Here is a 23892-nt window from a genome sequence, read left to right as displayed (position 1 = left end):
GTGACCACCATCGTTCTATGCTTGTGAAGAGAGCAACCCAAGCAAGTAGGCTTGTAGCTTAGGCTCCTGCTAGTGTATATATAGTGGTTTTCTTTTTCTCTCCATATCAACCATTTTATATTGTGTACGTGTCATTAAAGAGTGAAATGATGGTTGCTTCTTCCGACTAACTTACTGTGTGATTTGACTGCTCCTTAGTGGCCCCTACACATACTCCCCCTACGTGTATGCAACAGTCACACGTAAACATGGACGCAAAAACACGCGCGATGCCCTAATGCATGCATGTCCTAGCACACGACAGAACACACACGGTCACACTCAAGTGCTCAACCTACATGTCCATGCACACACATACTCAGTCAGGGTTAGATAGTGACTGTATAAACACCAAAAAATGTATATATTGAACGCAATGAGCGTATTATGAAGTCCACCGACCATATTTTTACAAACATACAGTGACAGATAGTGTCTTTATCTTGTTTGAAATTAAGCCATATTAATCAGAGAGGAGGCAGTATGGACTAGCATTACTTTGATGTGTCACGTCAACTTGCCGAACAAGGAGAAGCTTGCAGGACGGGAGAAGCTTGCGCGCGGTGGCTCACAGGACAAGGAGAAACTTTTGACTAATGCAAGTTCTCCCTCACTCAGGCGGTGGACGTAAACATCATTGTACGACTTCACGAACAGGCGAAGAGCCAAGCGCAAGGTTTAGTAGTACGAGTACTACTACTACTAGAACTGCATGGTGGAGCGTCTGTACTCTTATTTTTTTAATCTCTGATAAAGTACACATTTATTCCGGAGAAGGGCAGAAAACGGCAGCCCAACATGTAATGATGATATCGATCAACCATGCTTGAATATATCTTGGCCTCCGTGCGAGCCCGTCTGTGTGTTCTCGCTCCTCGTCTCTCTCAAGGAACGGTGGGTTGGCCATTTTGCCGTCAATTGAGATCGGTTTGCTCACACTCCGGTCCCACATGTCAGTGATATGCCAAGAGGAGGTGCGTTGACCGACTGGCCATACACGTACTTGGTTTTGCACCTTCATACTACTCCTCCATCCGTCACAGTTTACAGGGTGCGCTTCATTTATGATGCATTTCTCTCAATGCATTTGCACCACCAGAGAGACTTTAGACGCGTTTGGTTTAATGCTCAATTAATTAGGGCGTGGTAACCGCAATCAAGTCCACAATTTTCTCTCGATGTACTACGGAGTGGAGTAAGTGCATGCATGTGTGTACCCAGGGTGGAAGCACTGCATGCATGTGTGTACGCATTATTTCCTCTAGTAATAGACGCCATGCTATAACTACCAATGCTATTTTTCAGGCCGATCGCTAGTCGCCTTGGTCCCAGGGATTTTTTTCTTTTTCTGAAGCGCGCTCTATAAATATTGACGGATGGAGTAGTATGAGCGGATTCAAAGAAGAGCGTATTGATGGTTGCTTCTTCCGAGCAACTTACAGTGGGAAAAGTGGGGCTTATGATTTGACTGCTCATTACTCACTATTAATGCGGCACAACGACCGGGCTGAGTCTCCCATGCGGTTGTGCACTACCCCCTCGGTTCTTAAATAAACTCCGGAGTATTTGTCTTTCTAGAGATTTCAACGAGTGACTACTCAAATATTTGTCTTTTTAGAGATTCAAATGGACTACTACATATGGATGTATATAGACATATTTTAGAGTGTATATTCACTCATTTTGCTCCGTATGTAGTCACTTGTTGAAATCTGTAGAAAGACAAATATTTAGGAACGGAGGGAGTACACATACGAAGCAAAATGAGTGAATCTACACTCTAAAATATGCCCATTTGAAATTTGTAGAAAGACAAATATTTAGGAACGAAGGAGTATAATTTTGTGCATGGCACATGGACTCGGATGCCGAAGAGGCTTCTGGAAATGCTATCAAGCTTCCAGCATTTGTTTACATAATTGACGTACTATACAAATAATTTTCCAGCGACATGAAATTGTACAATGGTGTGAGCTTTCAGCTTTTGTTTCGTGTGTCTTGCCATCGATGCTCTTTCGGAAACATTAAAAAACGAACTTCCTTGCTAATGCATCTCAATTATTAGCAGATTAGAGCTAATATTTACATCACAACTGAAGACAAAGTTGTGAGAAGGTGTTAAATTAAAATTGATCCATGCTTTCATTGGCAACAACGTCCCCCCAGCTCTGTCTAAATCAAAAAGGCATGTTGGGAAAAAAAGTAGTTGTCTGGAGCATGCAACATTCAAATCATTTTGTGCAGTTCCACTAAAACAGAGCTGGGCGTCCCTGTTCCAAAGATATTAAGTGTGATTACAATAATAGAGGACTGCTGATGAAACAATAAACACACAAAAAGAAGTCGGTCACCTTTGCAGTCTCTCTTAAGACTAACTAGTTGGAGAAGATTAGGCTCAGAGTTGGATGAGGAGGATAGAGCAAAACCAATCTCCCTTTGTGCAGTCGCACTGAAATGTAGAGACGTTGCCCGTGTGACATTTTAGTACAACTGCACAAAACACTTTTAAGAAAAAAGTGATTTGTGCAGTTAACCAAAAGGTCACAATAGCAACGAGGTGAAATGAATAGCCCTGTTTGCAAAAAAGATGTAGAAAGGAAACAATTACTGGCCAATAACAGTTGATGACACATGCAACGACAAAAAAGAAGCATATTCCTTGTCCTAAGGGAAGATAACAACACGGTTGTGTTTGTCTAAAATGGTGTGAGGAAGAGATTGCAATATGGAAAGTACACCAGACGAGCTATGTTTTGGGCAAAGAACTATGGAATATCCACATGCAGCAACGTGGGAAGACGGGCAGTGGAGCAAGGCCGGAGAGGATACCTGGAGGTCGTCGGGATGTAACTAGGTGAGCAGCGGCGGGCGGAATCTGCCCATACTGTGGCAGTGAGCAGGTGGCGTAGGCCCTACCGCGCCTGAGCTTGGTCAGTGAGAACGACGTGTACCGCATATCGGGACGTGATGCCTCGGCACCGTCGAACGGAGAAATGATGCATATCCTCCCTTTCCGCCGGCGGACGGGATGCGGCCGGATCAGTGACCAATGGTTTGTGTGAGAGAGAGAGGCCACCGTAGCCTTGTGTGAGATACTCTGAAGAGAGACAAACCAGACAGGCAGGCTCCATTGTATATAGTGGAGTCGACTACCCTTTTCTCCATAAAAATCGTTTTATATTCTGTGTACGTGCCATTGAGTGATATAACTTTATTTAAAAATAACGCACCAACGCATCAAGTCGAACTTTGTTTCGTGCACGCGTGGTACACGACCTCCATAGGTAAACAACCGCTACACGCGTTCAAATTAGCATGTGGGCTGCCATTTCGTACAGAAATGAGCTCCAATGTGTACCCGCGCGGGTGTGGCTGGGCACGAAGCATGAGTACGTGCATGGTGCACCTATTCTCTTCTTGTATACATACACCACCTACGTGGGGTTGTGTGAGAGATACAAACATAGAGAGATATAGTGTGTGGGTTCATGAGAGTTTTTGGGGGGGGGGTCAATAAAAAAATGTAACATATGCAATGTGTGTGAAATAGAGTCCTGGATATATCATATATAGATAGGGGGCTATCCACGAGAAGGGAGTGGAGGTATCATCGGCTTGAGGTGTCCATAGAATCGAAGAGAGGGATGATGATGTGCGTGTGCGCGCGATCGATAAAGAGTGCCATCGAATTTGTTTGTGCCCACGTCAAAGATATAGAGTGGCTGGCCTACTGGAACGTGAGAGAGGACATGTGCAGTTTGTCTATGTGGCATGGATACCTACCTACAGCGCTTGACTATCGGTGTGTGGTGGGAGGGAGAGGGAGGCCTAATTAACTATAGAGGTACAATGGCTGGTATATGTGTGGAGGAGGAGAGAGACCTACCTCATGTATTAAGGGAGATCGATCGGCATCCATGCATATGTGTAGGAGAGGAATAAGGTTGGGAGAGATACAGAGCTAGAGTGTTGGAGGGGGTCAAAACCGGCGGATCTCGGGTAGGGGGTCCCGAACTGTGCGTCTAAGGCTAATGGTAACAAGAGGCATGGGACACGATGTTTTACCCAGGTTCGGGCCCCCTCGATGGAGGTAATACCCTACTTCCTGCTTGATTGATCTTGATGATATAAGTATTACAAGAGTTGATCTACCACAAGATCGTAGAGGCTAAACCCTAGAAGCTAGCCTATGATTATGATTGTTGTTGTCCTACGGACCAAACCCTTCGGTTTATATAGACACTGGAGGGGGCTAGGGTTACACAGAGTCGGTTACAGAGAAGAAAATCTACATATCTGAATATCCAAGCTTGCCTTCCACGCCAAGGAGAGTCCATCCGGAGACGGGACGAAGTCTTCAATCTTGTATCTTCATAGTCCAACAGTCCAGCCAAAGTATCTAGTACGGCTGTCCGAGGACCCCTTAATCTAGGACTCCCTCAGTAGCCCCTGAACCAGGCTTCGATGACGATGAGTCCGGGGCACAGATTGTCTTCGGCATTGCAAGGCGGGTTCCTTCTCCGAATACTTCGTAAGAGATTTAGAACACAAGGATCGTGTCCGACTCTGCAAAACAAATTCCACATTCCACTGTAGAGAGTATAATATTCCAAAAATCTAATCTGCTGATAGCTTTTTATAGCATGACATCACGCCACGGTTCGGTCATTATTCGAACCATTTTTCACAACCAGCTACCGCACGTAATGCGAGGCGGTTTTCTTGACACGTCTTGTCGAAGCAGATATCGTGTCCCCTTATCACGGGATTCTCATCAATACGGGTATGGGTAACCCAACCGTGCCATCAATCATGGCGCTTGGGAAATAAGCGATCTTAACGGGCAAGTGGGGAGGCGCACAGTTCCTACCGCCTTTATAAAGAGATAAGGATTCTCCTCTTTCACCCACGCCTACTTCCTTCTTCGCTCATCCATTCTCGCACGTTCAAGCTCCAGCGCCCCAGTTCTCACCTTCACCGCACATCCAAACATGTTCGGAGCGGGAGACAAGTAGGTGGCCTCCTCCGTTAAGGAGGAGGACATTACGAAGCTCCGGGCGGCCGGATACTTGGCCGCAGATATTGCACACCGGCTCCCTGACGCAGGGCAGATCATTCTGACTCTGGGACCCCATGAGAGGGTTGTGTTCCTCGCCCACTTCGTCGGCGGATTGGGATTCCCCCTCCACCCATTTGTCCACGAGCTCTTGTTCTATTACGGGCTGGATTTTCATGATCTGGCCCCTAAATTCATCCAAAACATCTCGGCGTTTATCGTCGTGTGCGAGGCTTTTCTCCGCATCAGGCCCCACTTCGGCCTGTGGCTAAAGATCTTCAACGTGAAGCCAAAGATAGTGATTGTCCAGCAGGCAGAGTGTGGTGGCGCCATGGTGGGCAAGATGCCCAGCGTCACCTGGCTCAAAGGCTCCTTTGCAGAGACCATGAAGGGGTGGCAATCGGGGTGGTTCTACATCACCGAGCCGCGCGACACCAACTGGGTGGCGGCCCCCGAATTCCGATCCGGCATCCCTGTGCGGCTCACTTCCTGGAAGAAGAAGGGCCTAGCCTGGGGCGCATCCGTGGAGCTGACCGGGCTCCAGAACTGCGTCAAGAACATGATAACTAAGAATATTAAGCTTGTCAACATGGTCCAGGTCATGCTATTTCGCCGGATTCTCCCGTGTCAAAGACGGGCATTCAACCTGTGGGAGTTCGACGCGTCCCAACACCAGACACTGCAAGAGTTCTTTGACACGACGCACAAAGACGTCTGGAAGGTGTTGTTCATATCTAGCGAAGTCCCTCCTCCCACTTTCGAGGACCGCGGACTCAGCACCAAGCGCCAGCCAATGCGGTAAGCATTCTACATTTTGCAATATGTGCCTTTCCTCAGTATATTCGTAGGAGGAACTTAAGCCACCGTACTGATCTAATAGGAATACGTGGCAACGGCAGAGCGGATCGACTGTCCGGCTCCGTTGCCTGAAGATCCAGCAACCGCTCTCCTGACGGAGATGCTGGCTCCGGCGCCTTATGAGGTGTCGGAGAAGAAGGCCAAGAAAAAGGCCGTGGGGACCAGGAAAATTCTCCGGCGCAACATGGTGCCGGACTCATCGTCCGAAGACACCGAGGCACACTCCTCCAACGACAACGAGGAGGAGGAGGAGGAAAACCCTCTCCCCAAAAACGAGGGGGAGAAGAAAAGGAAGGCCTCCCCTTCCGGGGAGGCCGAAGGGTCCAAGAAGGGACGGACCCCCCTCCGGACCACTCCACAACTGCCGCCTATAGCAAGGAGGAGTGGCTACCCAGGGCCAAGCCCCTGGCGAAGTCGTAAGTATTTGTATGCCAGGATACTTCTTGCATATTTTAGCTTTATGGCTTCTTATTATGTCAAGATTTGTTTGTGCAGTCCACCCAAAGCCCATATCGACTTGCCCTCCTCGGATGGGTCCTTGAGCTCGTCAGAGATGAATAGCTATTCGCTCCCGACGGCTTCCACTCCCCGGCCCATGGATGACATCGAGGTGTTATCTCAGAGGATGCCGGGCCAGGAGGAGGTAGTCCTGGAGACACCTCAAGGCGAGACTCCCGATGCCAGGCTCATGGGGGGAAAGATCCGCATGGATTCGAATGTGGGGGGGCTGCAGCAGGCTTGGCCCCTAGCTGGATACTGCACCGGAACCTCCAGTGGTTCCGGATTCAGGCAGGCAGCCACCCGCCAAGGGGGGCGAGCCATCTGTGTCGATGACCTCTGTCCATCCAGAGGCATCGGATAACCTGGTGGAAGCACTTCAGAGCGCTTCCCTTGGTGAAGGACACCGTACTCTTATAAATACGGTGATTGCGAAGGTTCAGTCCGCCAAAAGCGGATTAACCGAAGCCTGCGCCAGCCTCCTGACAGGCTTTGAGGTAAGTAATTTAAATTATGAGAAAGTATCACGGTCTAGAAAGTAGCCCCTGATGCTCTGTTTGGTGTTCGGCAAGAGAAGTCGAACAGAGGATCAAATATTATTCCTAGGAGTCTAATCATAGTATGTCTATGTGAATAAACAGGCATCGCTGCTGGCCGCCGCCGCTGCCACTGTGGAGGTCTCCGGACTGAGGCAGAGCCTGGGGCGGGCCGAGGAAGAGCTCGGCCTCGTGAAGAGGCAGCTCGAGGAGAACAAAGGTAAGCAATACCCCGTCTGAATGTTATACAAAGGAAAAAATCGTGGATGCTAATAGAAGCATGATAAATTTTGCTAGGGACCACGGCCGAAGTGGCGGCCCTTAAGAAGGCGCTGTCCGAGGCCAAAAACAAAGCGGCTAAGGAGCGCATTGAGCGTGAAAAACAAGAGGCGCGAGTTGATGAGGTCCAGCATGAGCTCCAGGACTTTGTCAAAAAATTCGAGTCCTTGGAGCGTGACTCCAAGACACAAGAGTCGGACCTTGCGAAGGCCCGTCAGAGCGTACTAGACGCTAAGGCCGGAGCCCAGAAGGCCCTCCAGGAAATTGAGGCGGCCAAGAAGATAGCTGCAGGTAAGGCTTTCATTATGCAAAGCAAGCATGTGGAGGAGACTTTCCTTTTACTTACCCAAATTCGGAGCTCTCCAGGAGCATTCATAGATCTGCCGCACAGCATCTCTGATGCTGCGGTGTTCTACCGGGCTGAGGAGGGGAGCTCGACGGAGAAGTTGTTTTGGTCCCAATATATTGGGAACGAACACCCGATGTACTTGAGCGACCAGCTAAAGCAATTGGTCAAACTCCACAAGGCGGCCGAACTGGCCATGAAGGACTTCATAGTCCGGCTGTGGCCTGGCGAGCCCCTGCCCAGCAGCTACTTCGGCTTTGTCAAGTGGATGGTGAATGCCTGTCCGCGGCTTGAAGTTGTTAAGCGGTCCGTCTATATTGAGGGTGCACGCAGGGCTTTGGCCCGTGCGAAGGTGCACTGGGGGAAGATGGACACCGAGAAGCTGGTGACGGAGGGGCCGCCGAAGGGCAAGGAACATCGCCACCCCGAACAGTACTATGACAATGTCATTAAGGGTGCCCGCCTTGTGGCGGATAAATGTATGAAGGATGTGAATTTGAATGAATGTAATCATGTCATCCTGTATATGAAAACCAGTTCATGTGCGCTATGTAGCACTTGTTAATTTAAAGTATTACCTTCTGTGCGGCCATTTTAAAAATTCTTGAGAGTTGGCCAGTCGTCGGCTTCCGCCCCCATGTAACTAGTACTGGGGTGTTCGGGATAAGTATAAACACTCTTTATCCAAGTTTTTGGTCCTTTTAAGGAGGTGTTTAGCGCCACGAATGAGGCAATTAGACTATACGACTTTATCACCCTCACTTAGCCATAGAAGTCTACAATTTTAAATTTTGGTGAAGCCCCTAGTATCCGGAAAGCCGGACTTGGGGCACTATGCACGCCTAAATCGGACGAGGCCGATTCCTTGCTTGACGCGGAAAAAGTCTTTAAGGATTTGAGACCTCTCAAACAGCGACCAACTCTCGCGTTATCATCACAGTCAGTTTTCTGCTTTCTCTACTGAGGTGCTCGTCCGGAAGAACCGGGACACAATCGCAGTAGTTCTCCCTGCGCTACCTTAGCCGATATAGCGGAACGTAAGGTACCAAAACATAGGAGCCAGGCAAACCCAACTATTGACCCAAGACATGATTCGGAGCTGATGCATATAGTGCTATAAGTTCGGGGTGCCGCACTGTCAAAAGTGTTCGGACTTGTCTTGCCAGGTTATGGGGTACTGAAGCCCCTGGCAAACTGGTCATGCCAAAATGCACTTGTATAATAAATAACCAGTAAAGAAAAAGGGGCAAATTAACTTAATAGCAAGCTGACGCTGTATACTATTTTCCCTTGTTATTCAAATGATACGTCAAAGCATACATATACAAGTAGTGCGATAAGCAGAATAGGACTGTTTGACACATCCTAACCAGGAGCGGGCGGTATGCGGTTATGTAAAACAGGTATAACAATCATTGTCAGCGACCACCTGAGTATTCCCTCGTATGCCAAAGCTTCTTGTCCTCCTGGTGTGTCCGCCCCGCTATGTGTCCGATAGCCGGTCTTTTGGAGGAGCCTCCTGAAGGTAGGGACCTGAAAGAAAAAGGGGTGCAAAAATGCGTGTGTCCTGGGGCGGTCGAACCGCATTATGGACCGTGTCATGGTCGTGCCTCCGCCTATGCCCATGGTATTTTAAGTGCGCAGTTATGTACGCGCGACATGAATGTCGCTGCTTGGCTGGGACTAGGGCGAAGGCCGAATTGCTAGTCGAGCTCTGGATGTGCCGGACGATCCTGTTGTGGAGTACTCCGGACTCGCTTGACGGTATCCGGGTTCTTTATCACCGAATTGGCTGTTTGCCTAAGAAGGTTGTTTTGTACTTCCACCGCGAGGGCCGCAGTGTGCTCCTCTGAACGAAGCGAGCACTCTCTATTTCCATTAACTATAATAACCCTGCGAGGTCCCGGCATTTTGAGCTTGAAATATGCATAATGCGGTACCACATTGAATTTGGTGAATGCGGTTCGTCCAAGCAGTGCATGATAGCCGCTGTGGAAGGGGACGATGTCGAAGATTAACTCCTTGCTTTGGAAATTGTCCGGAGATTCGAAGACCACTTCCAGTGTGATTGAGCCCATACAACAGGCCTCTATACCGGGTATGACACCCTTGAAGGTGGTTTTTGTGGGCTTGATCCTTGAGGGGTCAATGCCCATTTTGCGCACTGTGTCCTGATAGAGCAGGTTCAGGCTGTTGCCGCCGTCCATGAGGACTCTGTGAGATGGAATCCATCGATGATGGGGTCAAGGACCAATGTGGCCAAATCGCCATGACAGATACTGGTAGGATGGTCCCTGCGATCGAAAGTGATCGGACAAGAGGACCATGGGTTGAATTTTGGGGCGACTGGCTCCATCGCGTAGACGTCCCTTAGTGCACGCTTTCGTTCCCGCTTGGGGATATGGGTTGCGTATATCATATTCACTGTTTTCACCCGGGAAGGGAATTTCTTCTGTCCACCTGTGTCGGCAGTCGGGGCTCCTCATCGTCGTCGCTATGCAGCCCCTTTTCCTTGTTTTCGGCATTCAACTTGCCAGCCTGTTTAAACACCCAACATTCCTTGTTGATGTGGTTGGCTGGTTTATTAGGGGTGCCGTGAATTTGACATGAGCGGTCGAGTATGCGGTCCAAATTGGATGAGCCCGGACTATTTCTCTTGAATGGCTTTTTCCGCTGTCCGGATTTAAAGCCTCTAAATCCGGCATTGACTGTCGTGTCTTCGGCGTTGTCGCCATTATTGCGATGCTTGTGTCTATTCCGTCGCGGCTTGCCATTGCTATGGCATCTGAATCGCTTGAGTTTTTGGGTGTGATGTTGCTAAGAGCCAGCCAGCTATCCTCGTCCACGCAGAAGCGGGTCATGAGTGTCGTGAGGGCTGCCATGGACTTTGGCTTCTCCTGGCCGAGATGTCGGCCGAGCCATTTGTCGCGGATGTTGTGCTTGAAGGCCGCAAAGGCTTTGGCATCCCGACAGTCGACAATTTGGTTCTTTTTAGTTAGGAACCGAGTCCAGAATTTCCTGGCTGACTCTCCGGGCTGCTGGGTTATGTAACTTAAGTCATCAACATCCGGTGGTCACACGTAAGTGCCCTGGAAGGGGTTATGTAACTTAAGTCATCAACATCCGGTGGTCACACGTAAGTGCCCTGGAAGTTATCGAGAAATGCGTCTTCCAGATCCTCCCAACTGCCAATGGAGCTTGCTGGCAGGCTATTAAGCCAATGCCTAGCCAGTCCTTTGAGCTTAAGTGGTAGGTACTTTATGGCATGTAAGTCATCGCCGCGGGCCATGTGGATGTGGAGAAGAAAATCTTAGATCCATACCGCGGGGTCTGTTGTGCCATCGTATGATTCAATATTTACGATTTTAAACCCTTCTGGGAATTCGTGATCCATAACTTCATCAGTGAAGCATAGGGGGTGTGCGGCGCCTCTATGTCGGGCTACATCCCGACGTAGTTCAAATGAGTCCGGTCTATTGTATTCAGCCCGACCGAACTTTGGTTTATTGTATTCGGCGTGATGGTCATCATCACGTCTTGTGGCGCGCCCCCATGATCCGTAGATTGATCTTGACTGTCCTACTTTGTTTTCCAATACTTCTCGCAGGTCCTTCATGTAGCCCCGGGCCTTGGTATTATCGTTTGATTGGTGGCGGGGTGCGGTCTGGACTGGGCTGGTACGCCATTTTGTCGCGACCGCGGGGTGGCCGGTCAGCCGCATCATGCACTGGTAGCATGGGCTTTAAAGCCTCCTCCTCGAGTTGAGGTAGCAGCCTGCGCTTTGGGTAGCTTTTGCTAGGGCGTTCGAGTCCGTATTCCTCGGCAGCCAGGACCTCGGTCCATCTGTCAGTTAGCAGATCTTGATCAGCCTGAAGCTATTGCTGCTTTTTCTTCAGGCTTTTTGCAGTGGCTATAAGCCGGCGTTTGAAGCGCTCCTGCTCGACGGGATCCTCAGTCACGATGAATTCTTCGTTGCAAAGGCTCACTTCATCTTCGAAGAGAGGCATGTAATTATCATCCTCTGATTCTCCATTAGTTGCCTGTTCTCTAGGGCTAGCTTGCCCATCCTCTTGCTCGGCCTGCTCGAAGCCTGGCTGGGCAGGATTGTCTTCGTCTTCGGCACCATCCGGATTGTTATCTCCTGTGTCGGCATCACTATTTTTGCTATGGCAGGGCTTGGAGCGGCGCCGATGATGTTGGTGTCTAGATTGCTTCCCCAAGGGGTTATCTTCCGTTGCCTCATCGCCATTGTTTTCTTTAGGGGTGTCCACCATATAAATATCATATGGTGAGGTGGCGGTCCAGCGTCCTATAGGCGGTGGTTCATGTTCTTCTCCTGCATCGTCATCCATACCGTTGATGTCTTCGGAGTCGAAGTCAAGCACGTCGGTTAAGTCATTGACAGTGGCTATAAAGTGGGTGGTGGGTGGGGGACAAATTTCTTCGTCATCCACTCCCCACTCGAGTCGGACATAGTTCGGCCAAGAATCTCCTGACAAGGAAAGAGACCTTAATGAGTTAAGCATGTCACCCAAGGGCGAGTGCTGAAAAATATCCGTGGCGGTGAACTCCATGATCGGTGCCCAATCAGATTCGATATGCACGGACGCACGCGGTTCGGATCCTGTGGCTGGAGACGAGTCCGAGGGTCCGATGACGCCACTTTCACAGGAGGTGGAATCAGTGTTCGGCTACAACACCGATGAGTATGTGGCTTCCCTGGCGGGATCCATCCACCCACCCTCAGAAGGCACGATCTGCTCCGGATTGATTCCCGGTGCCACCGCAGGCGCGATCTCCCAAATACTGTCCGACGGCAGATCAAAGTCATGCCCGTCGTGACCATTAGGCATGCCTGGCATGGGCTCGAATCAGTCGAAGATCAAGTCTCCGCAGATGTCGGCAGTATAGTTTAAGCTTCCAAACCTGACCTGATGGCCAGGGGCGTAGCTATCGATCTACTCCAGATGGCCAAGCAAGTTGGCCCGCAGTACGAAGCCGCCGAATACGAAGATCTGTCCGGGGAGGAACACCTCCTCCTGGACTGCATCGTTGAAGATGATCGAAGGGGCTATCAAGCCTTACAGCAACGGCACTGTGGAACTCTCAATGAAAGCACCAATGTCGGTGTCAAAACCGGTGGATCTCGGGTAGGGGGTCCCAAACTGTGCGTCTAAGGCTAATGGTAACAGGAGGCAGGGGACACGATGTCTTACCCAGGTTCGGGCCCTCTCGATGGAAGTAATACCCTACTTCCTGCTTGATTGATCTTGATGATATGAGTATTACAAGAGTTGGTCTACCACGAGATCGTAGAGGCTAAACCCTAGAAGCTAGCCTGTGATTATGATTGTTATTGTCCTATGGACTAAACCCTCCAGTTTATATAGACACGGAGGGGGCTAGGGTTACACAGAGTCGGTTACAGAGAAGGAAATCTACATATCCGAATATCCAAGCTTGCCTTCCACGCCAAGGAGAGTCCCATCCGGACACAAGACGAAGTCTTCAATCTTGTATCTTCATAGTCCAACAGTCCGACCAAAGTATATAGTCCTGCTGTCTGAGGACCCCTTAATCCAGGACTCCCTCAGTGGTAGTGGAGTTGCTTCTGACAGATGGTGGGATAGGCTTGCTAGACAAACGGAGGGCACGCCTGCAATATCAATAAGAGAGGGGATGGCTGCCTGTCTATGCACATGCTTGTGAGAGACGGGTCAGGAGGCATGCACGAATGATGAGGGGGACGATATGGCTGTGGTAAGCAGACATAACTACATAGGAAGATCAATCGTCCTTTTTCAGAGAAAGGAGAGACATAACTTGTGAGGTACGTTGATCGATGGGGGGATAGTTAAAGTCGACCTAGGTATATGTTGGGAGATCGATCGGTATACATGCATGTGTGTGTTAGAAGCAAATGAGGCACGGGGAGAAGGATATAGAGAGAGAGGGATGCATCTAGGAAGTGGTGCAAGAGGCATACTATATCAAGGGGGAAGGAGTGTGTGACTACGAGATCGATGAAAAGAGTGGTGGGAGTGAGGCATGGACGGTGATAAGAGAAGAGGGGAAGCTTGTGTTTGTGCTAGGCACACCTGGCTAGAGAGGGATATCGATCGATGTGTGCCGTAAAGAAGGAGCTGGGGGGCCTACACACAGCATGGGTGAACGACCTAAAGTGAAAAGACGAATTTGCACGAAGGAGCTGGAGAATGCCGAGGGAGGGTGAGAGGGATGCGGGCGTGTGCATGCACGAGAGAAAGTCAGCGCTAGCTACAAAGATAAGAGGATTGTGTGGGTGTAAAAGACGAATAGAGATCATACTTCATTATAAAAAGTGAATTCGGATATTTGAAGAATTTATCATAGTGTTTTAAACCGACGCATGTGTGAATATATATAACGGTGATACACATGGTGTGGTTATGAACATGGTATACTACATATAATATATTTTATCTCTACTCTTATAAAAAACGGAGTTGTTGATGATGGTGTGCCTGCCATCCTGCAATATAGGCCGTCGGATTTATATCTGACGGATAGGAAGGAAACTATGGCAATTTTGAAAAAAGATACCCACATCCCTCTCCATATTTGCAAATTAGGCCTCCCCTTGATCATGTTGATGTTCTGTGGAACGCATGGGCATCTTGCTAGTACTACATATAATACATAGAACATTGATTATAATTTGGGCTAATGTGTGGCTTTTGCAGCTCAGGTCTAAATACTTGTCATAATGTAGGGGGTGGGGCACTATACTTTGTGTGATAAACACGGTGTATGTATGGAACATGGTTTAGATTATGAATATATAGTTAGTACATCAAATGTACTATTATTTGGAATCAACATCAAGTGTATTCAAAAATTAGAATTCAAGTTCATATAGTACACATAGTTCATATCTATCTCTATAGTAATCATGTGGTGTGTTATTAAGGTAATACACGAATGATGGTTGAAGTTGGCAACAATCATGATTGTAGATTTTTATTAAAATAGAGAAACGAATTCAAATTCAGTTCCAATTGCAGCGGTAGTATAGACATTTGGAATGCACTAAAATGTTGGTATGAGTAGGTTACATGCATTATATAGCAAGCGAAAAAATTTAATTGGACATAACATGCATTCATACTCCCTCATTCCATCTATATAGGGCGTAATGCGTTTTATAAGACCGCCTTTGACTATTTACAAGATTAATAGTACATGACATGCACAATGTGAAAATTATATCATTGAAAGAACCTTTCACAGACGAATTTAACGGTGTGCTTTGTGTAAGTTGCATGTCATATATTGTTGCTCTAATATTTGGTCAAAGTTAGCATCGAAAAACGCATTAGGCCCTATATAGATGGAAGGAAGGAGTTTCTTTGAATAGCATTTGTATAGTAAAACGGGGCAAGACTCTCTCTTTGTGTGGTGTGAATAGTTTTATTTTTTCGTTTTCTTTTTGGTTGAGGGAAGTGCGAATTGATTTGGTACGTACAAGTACAATATTACACGTTAGGAATGTCCCTAAAATTCAACCCGCACCTTGTTATATCCTGAAAATTCAGATATCGTGCTCCCAAAACAGGCGCCTTCACAACCCGCGCCTTGCCATCCAGAAATTACAACACGCGCGAAAACTCCCTCCAGCTGCCAAATCCCGACACGCGAAATCCCCCTTCTAACCGTGAGCCGAAAGGGCCGCTAGTTCAAATTGGTGGGGGTACTTTTGTAACACACCCTACATTTTGGACAAGCGCGTCCCTAAGTTATGGTTCACCCCCTCCCATCGCCTCCTTTTTGCCATTAGAAATCCCAGGCCGTCATAACCTCTCCGCTCTAGCCACGAAACCCCACCCTCCTCCGTCCGCAACCTCCTGCCCAGCCGGAGCCTCTTCCTCGACGACGTCGTCCACCGCAACAGCTCAACGCCCTTGTCCATGTGACACTCCAAAAAAAATTATTTGGTTTTCAGCAAATTCTTTGTTTGATTTGAAGGAGGCTATTCAAAATCTTTTAAAAAGACTCTCCTTCTCAAATATTTTCTCTTATGTCAAATTTTTTATTTTGGGTCATCCTCAACCTTGATGTTTGGCTTTGAAGGCTTTTCATTGGTGTGACTCATCACAATTTATTTTAAAAGTTTTTCAATTAGAAAGAAATCCTTAGGGTTTTTGGATTTATTCCTTTTTATTCCAACCATCCTCTTTCACCATGCCTCATGTTAAAATTTTCCTCCAAAACACCTCCCTCCACTTTGGGTCAAGTCAAATATCCAATCCCAGCAAGTTCAACCCATTTTTGATTTTTATTCCATTTATTTTTATCCCCAAAACCATTTTTGTCTTTTATTTTGAACCTAGGTGATTTACAAAGGAAGTACCTGAATTCTTTTGAGTTTTGATCCCAAACCAACTCCTCTGACTAGTCCTTAGCACCCCCAACCTAGATCCATCAAGATCCACTCTTCCACAGTTCAAAATTTTCAAGTTTTGCTCACTACAAGTTTGGACCAGATTTATCATTTTTGGTGAAATTCATATTTTTTCTTCTCCAAAAATTCTGGGATAAATTAGGCAGCCCCCAGGTGCAATGAGAGGTCACCTCACCAAAGATCAGATGCAGAAAATTTCTCCACATGCCAAAATCATTTCATCGAGCACCTGGCCTGCACTATTGCTGTACATGTTCAGAGTTCAGTGTTTCTGTTTCGACCGTCAGTGTCGTTTTCTTCAGAGACACGGCGTCGATCTCACCAGTGCCCACTCTGGCGCCATGCACACTGCTCCTTCTTCTTATCCAGAGCGCCGCATGGTCCTTTGGACGGGCACCATCGTTGGTGGTGACGTGTCCCGCCGACGCTGGCAGCTTCTGCGGTGGCAGAGCCACCCGTGGCGGCCAACAGGGACCAACACCGCCTTTCGGCGCTGTCCAGCGCCACCCAAGCCACCCGGGGCCTCCGCGTGGCCACCCCCTCCCCTGCGCGCACCGTAGCACCGTCGATGTGGCCTGGCAAGCATAGAGTGTGCTCTCTACCACCGACGGGCCCGCAAAGCACCGTTCCATCGAAACCACGGAGCAGGTCTAATACAAGCGAGGTTAGCGTTTGAATGGAACCAGTGGATCATCACGTTGTTGCCCAACCACCTAAAACCCCCGTCCGGCCACTACCTTGCCGTAATCGCCGCCGGAGCTATCCCGTTCTCGGCAACCGCCACGGGCCGGCTATAAATAGCCACCCCAAGTTCGCCTTCGACCAGCACCACTCCCTCCATCTCTCCAGGACTGCGCCCGACCACTAGGAGGACCCCGAGGAGGCCTTCTCCTCCGACTCCGGCCGCCCCGATCCGCTTCGGGCTCTGGCAAGATTAGCTCGAGTGCGTGCACGCCCGCCTCTCACGTTGTACCAGTGGAATCCTAGTGCACCCACTCCACTAACCCACGCCCCAATTTGAAACTTGCAGCCCTCACCGGCGAGATCCACCGACGCCCGAGCCGCCGTCCGCCGGAGTGAAGGCCGGCGTCGACGTGGGGCTCGCCGACGACCAACTCCACCACCCACACACGTGGGAGAGCACCCTGAGTCCGTAGGTACCCTCCGCTCCTCCTAACTCGCCGTGGATCGTTGCCGGCGACCACCGCAAGCTTCGGGCGCCAGCGCGCTCTATTTTTCTCTCTCAAACTTTTAAACCTGACAAGTGGGACCCCCTCGTCAGCCTCTCTTTTATATTCGAACCGTTTTTTTTTTGGAAAATGCCTTCGGGCAAATACGCTTTCTAAATGAAACGTTTTTCTGTCTTTTTCTGTTCTACCCCCTGGAAACTTTCTGTTTCATTACAGACAAGTCCCTGGACTAAAACTTTAATAACTTCTAAACAGAAAATGATTTTTGATTGATTCTTTTTCTGTCATCTTTATTTTTCTGTCTAGTTTTTTTATCAGATTTATTTGAAAAATATTTGGAACACTTTTGTGCACACATGGTATTTACGTTAGTGCATATTTTCTTTATACCGTAGATACTGGAGGAGGCGATGGAACCGCGAACTTCACCGAGCTAGACTCCGACTACTCCGAACCAGGCAAGCATGTTTGAACCTTTGATATGATGAGTGTTTTGCATGTTTGCATTGAGTAGTTAGTTCATGGCATGTTTATATGCATTACAGTAAGTGTTATATTGCATGCAAAGCTAATGCAAGTGAGCTTTGAAACTCCATATGTTATTTGATGTGAGTGTACATGATCATGTGGTGACATGAGAGGTGGTAAGATGGCAGTGTTGAAGCATGCCAGTCTTATGCCAAACCATTTAACTCCAGTGTCAACGTGGATCAAGTCACGTTACCATCCATTTATTTTTGTGCTACCACATGTTTCCTGCAAAGAATATGGTTTAGTAAGTTGCAAACCGCTTTCCTCGTACACACCAAATAGAGAGGCCGTGATGAGGGTTCCATGGCCCTGGATTAAAGCCAGTCATCCGGTCAGGGGGCATGGGTGTTTCCGGTTGGGACCGAGAGGGGGGCACCCCTTAGAGCGCGCGAATATAAATTTGATCCCATGCTATTCGAGGTTGTGGCCTCCCCGTCTCAAAGTTTTTCTTGAATGTTGCCTAGGGTGATTCCTGGCATCGTGAGGTGGAATGGGTGTGTACTGGTTAGATGTGTTTCTACCGAAATACCGTAAACGGAACTAGTCCTTCATGACTACTGAAATCCGTTGGCTGTGGTTAAATAGTGCAAACTCTGCAGAGTCAAAATCATTCGAATAACCGTGTCTATGGTCAAGGACTATGTTCAACTTATCTTTGTCAGTCTTAGTGACAAATCTCTGGTGAACAAACATGAGTGTTAAGTCCGGCTAAATGATTACTCCTGTGGATGGACTAACCCGTTTATTATTATGTACTGAGTATTTCCTTGGAGTGATTTATCTTCATGAATTTATTGAATCTGAATGATGAAATATAAGCCCTTTCTATGATGTCGCTCAGAAGTCCGACTGTGGCACACCTGCTATTACTTTCAATATAAGCCCTTTCCAAGATGTCGCGTAGATGTCCGACTGTGGCATCATTGTCATTTATTTTCATTATAAGCCCTTTCTGAGATGTCGCGTAGACATCCGACTGTGGCACGCACTGTCATTTACATTCCAATATAAGCCCTTTATGTGACGTCGCTCAGACGCCCGACTGCGGCATGTTAAATTTATTTTTTGTACCTTTCGAGGCGTCGCTTCAGACACCCGATCGGTTTCAGTTATTTTTTTTGGATTTCGGGAGGACTACCGCCTGACTTCCTTTTTATTTAACATGTCGTGCAAATTTATTATTTGAGTGTGCATTGCTAACTGCTCATGGTGCATCATGTTTGCATTTGTTATATCTTATGTCCGAACTGTCTTGCGAGTACATTCAAAGTACTCACCTGACTTGTTGATTTGGCCAGATGTTGACGAAGGCGATCTCATGGATGAAGAGTACGATAGCGAGTCCGACGCCTAGAGGAGTCCCAGTCAGTCCCGTGCGATCCTGGATTTGGTCACCTGTATCATATACGCTTCCGCTACCTGAAGAAAATCATCGAGCCTCACCTCGACGCTCGATGAGTTGCAGGATTAGGAGTCATGTCACCCGCTTCACTGTGACATATCCACCACCACTTTTATTACGAGTCAGTAGTATGCCACCACACCCTTGTGTCATATCCGCCCTTATGTATAATATTGGCGTGCTTGTAATAAATTGTTGAGCAACCTCAGCTCAACCCTGTATAATATTTAATACAACTGGATTTCTGTATCAAGTATTTGTCTACCAGTAAGGAGGATTTTTCCTATACTGGTCTATATAAAGGTCGGTTTCTCAATAAGTCTTTTATTGGAAAACCGGTCGTGACAAACTTGGTATCAGAGCCAGGCTGACTGTAGGAAGCCCCTAGGTGCGATCGCTAATCGGTTATTAGCGTAATACGAGATATTTTAATATTTTGCAAATGTAGTCATTTTCTGACAGTTAGCGTAAATTTATGATCTGACTATTCAGAATTTTTGCCTACTTTTGTAGATGGCTGGCAATGACTGTGAGTCACAGGTGTTCGCCAACGTGCCTGAGGGGTTCGTCAAGCTTCTCACCTCCATCGTCAAAATCGCGATCGGGCCATCAACTCGTCCGGAGTTCACACTCTACCAGCACAAGATCAAAGACAGTCTTTTCATGCACCAGGCCGCGGTGCAATTCAAGGGAGGGCGTGTTGAGTTATGCCGCTTCCGGTTTGTGGGAAGAGCCATGCCTACGGAGAGGCATGCTATGCAGATGGCTGCCCGTGAGGCAATAGCTCGTCTTCGGGATGTTCTTCCTTCAACGAAGACTCGTTGCTACCGCTACCTCCCCTACCACGTGCCGTACACATGTCACCATGCATTCGCTTGCCCTAGGGGAGAGAGGGATGAGGCTATTGAGATGTTGGTTGAATATCTCAAGGCACTTGAGGCAGCTTTTGATAACCTCGTGGACGACCTCGTGGCTGCTCGTATGGCCGTCGTGCATATCTGTTCCACCAACAGGAGGGAGCTTCTCCATACAACACCACCAATGACTTACATCTCGTCCTCGGCATCCCACACACCTGCCACCCTCGCCACTGCTTGTCGCCTGCCTACTACTGAAGAATTTGACCAAGTCATCGCTCCTACCCCAGTCAGAGCTGCACCAACTACCGCACCCGCACAAGCTCCACAGCTTAGTGTTGCGCGTCTGGAGCCTATTAGTGAGGAGGAGGTTGAGTCTCCAGCATCACTGGGTCTTACCCTCGGCGGGCCGAGGGAAATTCTCACCATCTCCGACTAAGTGCGCCCAGCAGTCGTGCAGTGTGTCAGCTTGTATGATATGTTTATATGTATATAGGTTGTGAGAAGTAGTTTGTGTGCGCATCATGTAGGAACTAGGAGAAGTGCACTAGCCTAAATAACATGTCAGGAATGTGTACGCACATCCTGAGTGATGTATTGTATAATTATGGCTTGCGTGTAAGATATGTACTGAGCGGTCCTTCTCCATGCGCAATCAAGTATTTTCTTAAAAAAATGCTGGAATTCTTAAATTTTATTCGTCTTGCAAAGTTATTATTATTTGCCACTCAGCTTTTCTCATAAGTTTTTCAAAAAAAAATACCCTAGAGCAGAAAATGTCTCGTCCTTGGACTCGTTCTATGCCAAGTCCGCCGGAAGAAAATTATGGTACGCAGGCAAGCAACAATTTCACACAGGGACAGTCAAGTCAGCAAGGCAGTGAAGCAACATTTTCTCAACTATGCTGCCTTTATGAGCAGAGTCAGCAACAACATCAAGAAATGATGAACCAAGTCATCAATATGGGAAATCACCGTGGACCGTATCAGCAGCAATCCAAATTGTCTGAGCTACAAAAGATGCGTCCCCCAACGTTTTCTCATACTGACAAACCTCTTGAGGCCGATGATTGGCTTTGAGACATAGAAAGGAAATTAATTATTGCATAGTGTTTGGACCGTGAGAAAGTACTATATGCACCGCACTATCTCACTTGAGCGGCTGCATCATGGTGGGAGAATTTCCTACACATGCACCCCAATGAAAATGATATCACCTGGGAGGAATTTAAAGAAGGTTTTCGTGGGGCGCACATTCCCAGAAGTATTATGAAGCTCAAGAAGAGGGAGTTTGATGACCTCAAGCAGAGGACCATGACAGTGACTGAGTACAACAGTTAGTTTACTCTATTGTCTTGCTACGCCAACGAAGAGCATATGACTGAAAACAAGAAGATGGAAAAATTCATGGACGGTTTGGCACCAGCACTTAAATGCCAGCTGGTCGTACACACCTTCCCAGATTTCAAAACACTGGTGGATAAGGCTATTACATTGGAAAATGAGCGCCGCAGCTTGGAGGATTTCCGCAAGCAAAAAAGGGACCAGACTATTCTTGCTCGCAACCACCGGAGCAAGACTGATTTTCAAAAAGTCGGGGCACACAAACCCATGACCAATGTTACACGCCCAAACAAAAATTTCCATGCAAGGGACAAGGAGTTTACATATCGCCCAGGTGTTACTTGCTACGCCTGCGGAGAAGAAAGACACTATGCCAAGCAGTGTCCCAAGCCAAGAAACTCGGGCCCCCAAGCCGAACAACGGTGGCAATAATTCAACGCCCAAGCGGAACAACTTCGACCCCAATAACAACCACAAGAAGGGTCACTTGAACCACGTGACCAGGGAGGAAGCGCAGAATGCCCCGGATATCATACTCGGTACGTTCCCTGTCAACACAATACCTGCCACGATTTTGTTTCATTCTGGAGCTTCTCACTCGTTCATTTCAAAGAAATTTGCTTTGCAAAATGATTTTTCGATGCTTCCCTTGAAAAAATCCATGATCATGAAGTCCCCTGGGATTAAGCAAGTTACTCAGAATTACTGCCAAGGTGTGGTTATTGAGCTTGAAGGACTAAAGTTTCATGCAAACCTCATCATATTGGAAAATAAGGGACTAGATGTTATCCTAGGAATGGACTAGTTAACCACCAACAAAGGATTTATTGACTGCTTCAATCGGACTGAGATTCTTACCCACCATCACAGGAAGACAATAAAAATTTTAGCTCAGGAAAGACAGATATCACGGCAACCAAGGTTGAACAAGGTGGACATTTCATAGTTAAGCAAAGTTCCAGTGGTATGTGAGTTCCCCGACGTATTTCCCGAAGAGCTACCAGGCATGCCACCAGACCGGGAAATAGAGTTCATCATTGAGCTAGCACCTGGAACCACCCCCATTTACAAGAAGACCTATAGAAGGGCACCCTCCGAGTTAGTAGAATTAAAGAAGCAGATAAAAGAATTACTGGACAAAGGATTTATACGAGCCAGCTCCTCACCTTGGGGTTCACCAGTATTATTTGCCAAGAAAAAGGATGGGACACTAAGATTATGTATAGACTATCGAGCACTCAATATGGTCACCATCAAAAACAAATATCCAATGCCGCGGATAAATGACTTATTTGAACAGCTCGCGCAAGCCAAGGTCTTCTCAAAAATTGATTTGAGGTCGAGGTATCATCAATTAAAAGTACGGACAGAAGATATTCCCAAAACAGCATTTACCTCAAGATACGGACTATATGAGTTTACAGTAATGCCGTTTGGACTGACAAACACCCCCGCATATTTTTTCCACCTCATTAACAAAGTATTTATGAAATTTATGGAAAAATTTGTTGTGGTATTCATTGACGATATTCTGGTATACTCCAAGACACCAGGAGAGCATGATGAACATCTCAGGATTGTACTGGGAGAATTAAGGAAACATCAGTTATACGCCAAGTTCAGCAAATGTGAATTTTGGTTAAGACAAGTTGGTTTTCTAGGCCATGTACTAACCCAAGAAGGTGTTGTCATAGACCCGGAAAAAGTCAAGGCCGTACTTGGCTGGAAACCACCAGCCAGCGTAACAGATGTACGAAGTTTCTTGGGAATGGCAGGATACTATCGAAGATTTATTGAAGGATTCTCCACCATAGCAAAACCAACGACGCAGTTACTCAAGAAGGATAAAAAGTTTGTATGGACTGAAGCCTGCGAGAAAAGTTTCCAAGAACTCAAAAGGAAATTAACAACAGCACCAGTATTGGTTATACCAGACATACACAAGAGTTTTGATGTATATTGTGACACATCCCGGAAGGGCCTCGGATGTGTATTAATGCAAGAAGGCAAAGTAGTCGCATACGCTTCCAGGAAATTACGGAAGCATGAAGAGAATTATCCCACACATGACTTGGAGTTGGCAGCAGTCATTCATGCTCTCAAGGAGTGGAGACACTTTTTGCTTGGGAATCGTTGTGAAATATATACTGACCATAAAAGCCTCAAATATATTTTCACACAACCAGAACTCAATTTGCGACAATGACGCTAGTTGGAATTAGTGAAAGATTATGATGCCAGCATTCACTACCATCCAGGTAAAGCAAATGTAGTGGCGGATGCTCTTAGTCGGAACCCCAGCTCGGGCAACGATAGTCTACCAAATTTGAGACCTGAATTTCAGCAGGAGTTTGCTAAACTCAACTTGGTGATGGTCACCAAAGATAATGTAGCGAACTTGGAAATACAACCTACCCTGATAGAACAGATTAAGGAGGCTCAACATGGACACCCCAGCATTGAAGGCATAAAAAGGAAAGTGAGTTTGGGCAAGGCCTCAGAATTCGTCATAGACGA

Source organism: Triticum aestivum, chromosome 5B, assembly GCF_018294505.1.
Source record: "Triticum aestivum cultivar Chinese Spring chromosome 5B, IWGSC CS RefSeq v2.1, whole genome shotgun sequence".
Taxonomy (NCBI): Eukaryota; Viridiplantae; Streptophyta; class Magnoliopsida; order Poales; family Poaceae; genus Triticum; species Triticum aestivum.
This window is presented reverse-complemented; position numbering follows the sequence as displayed.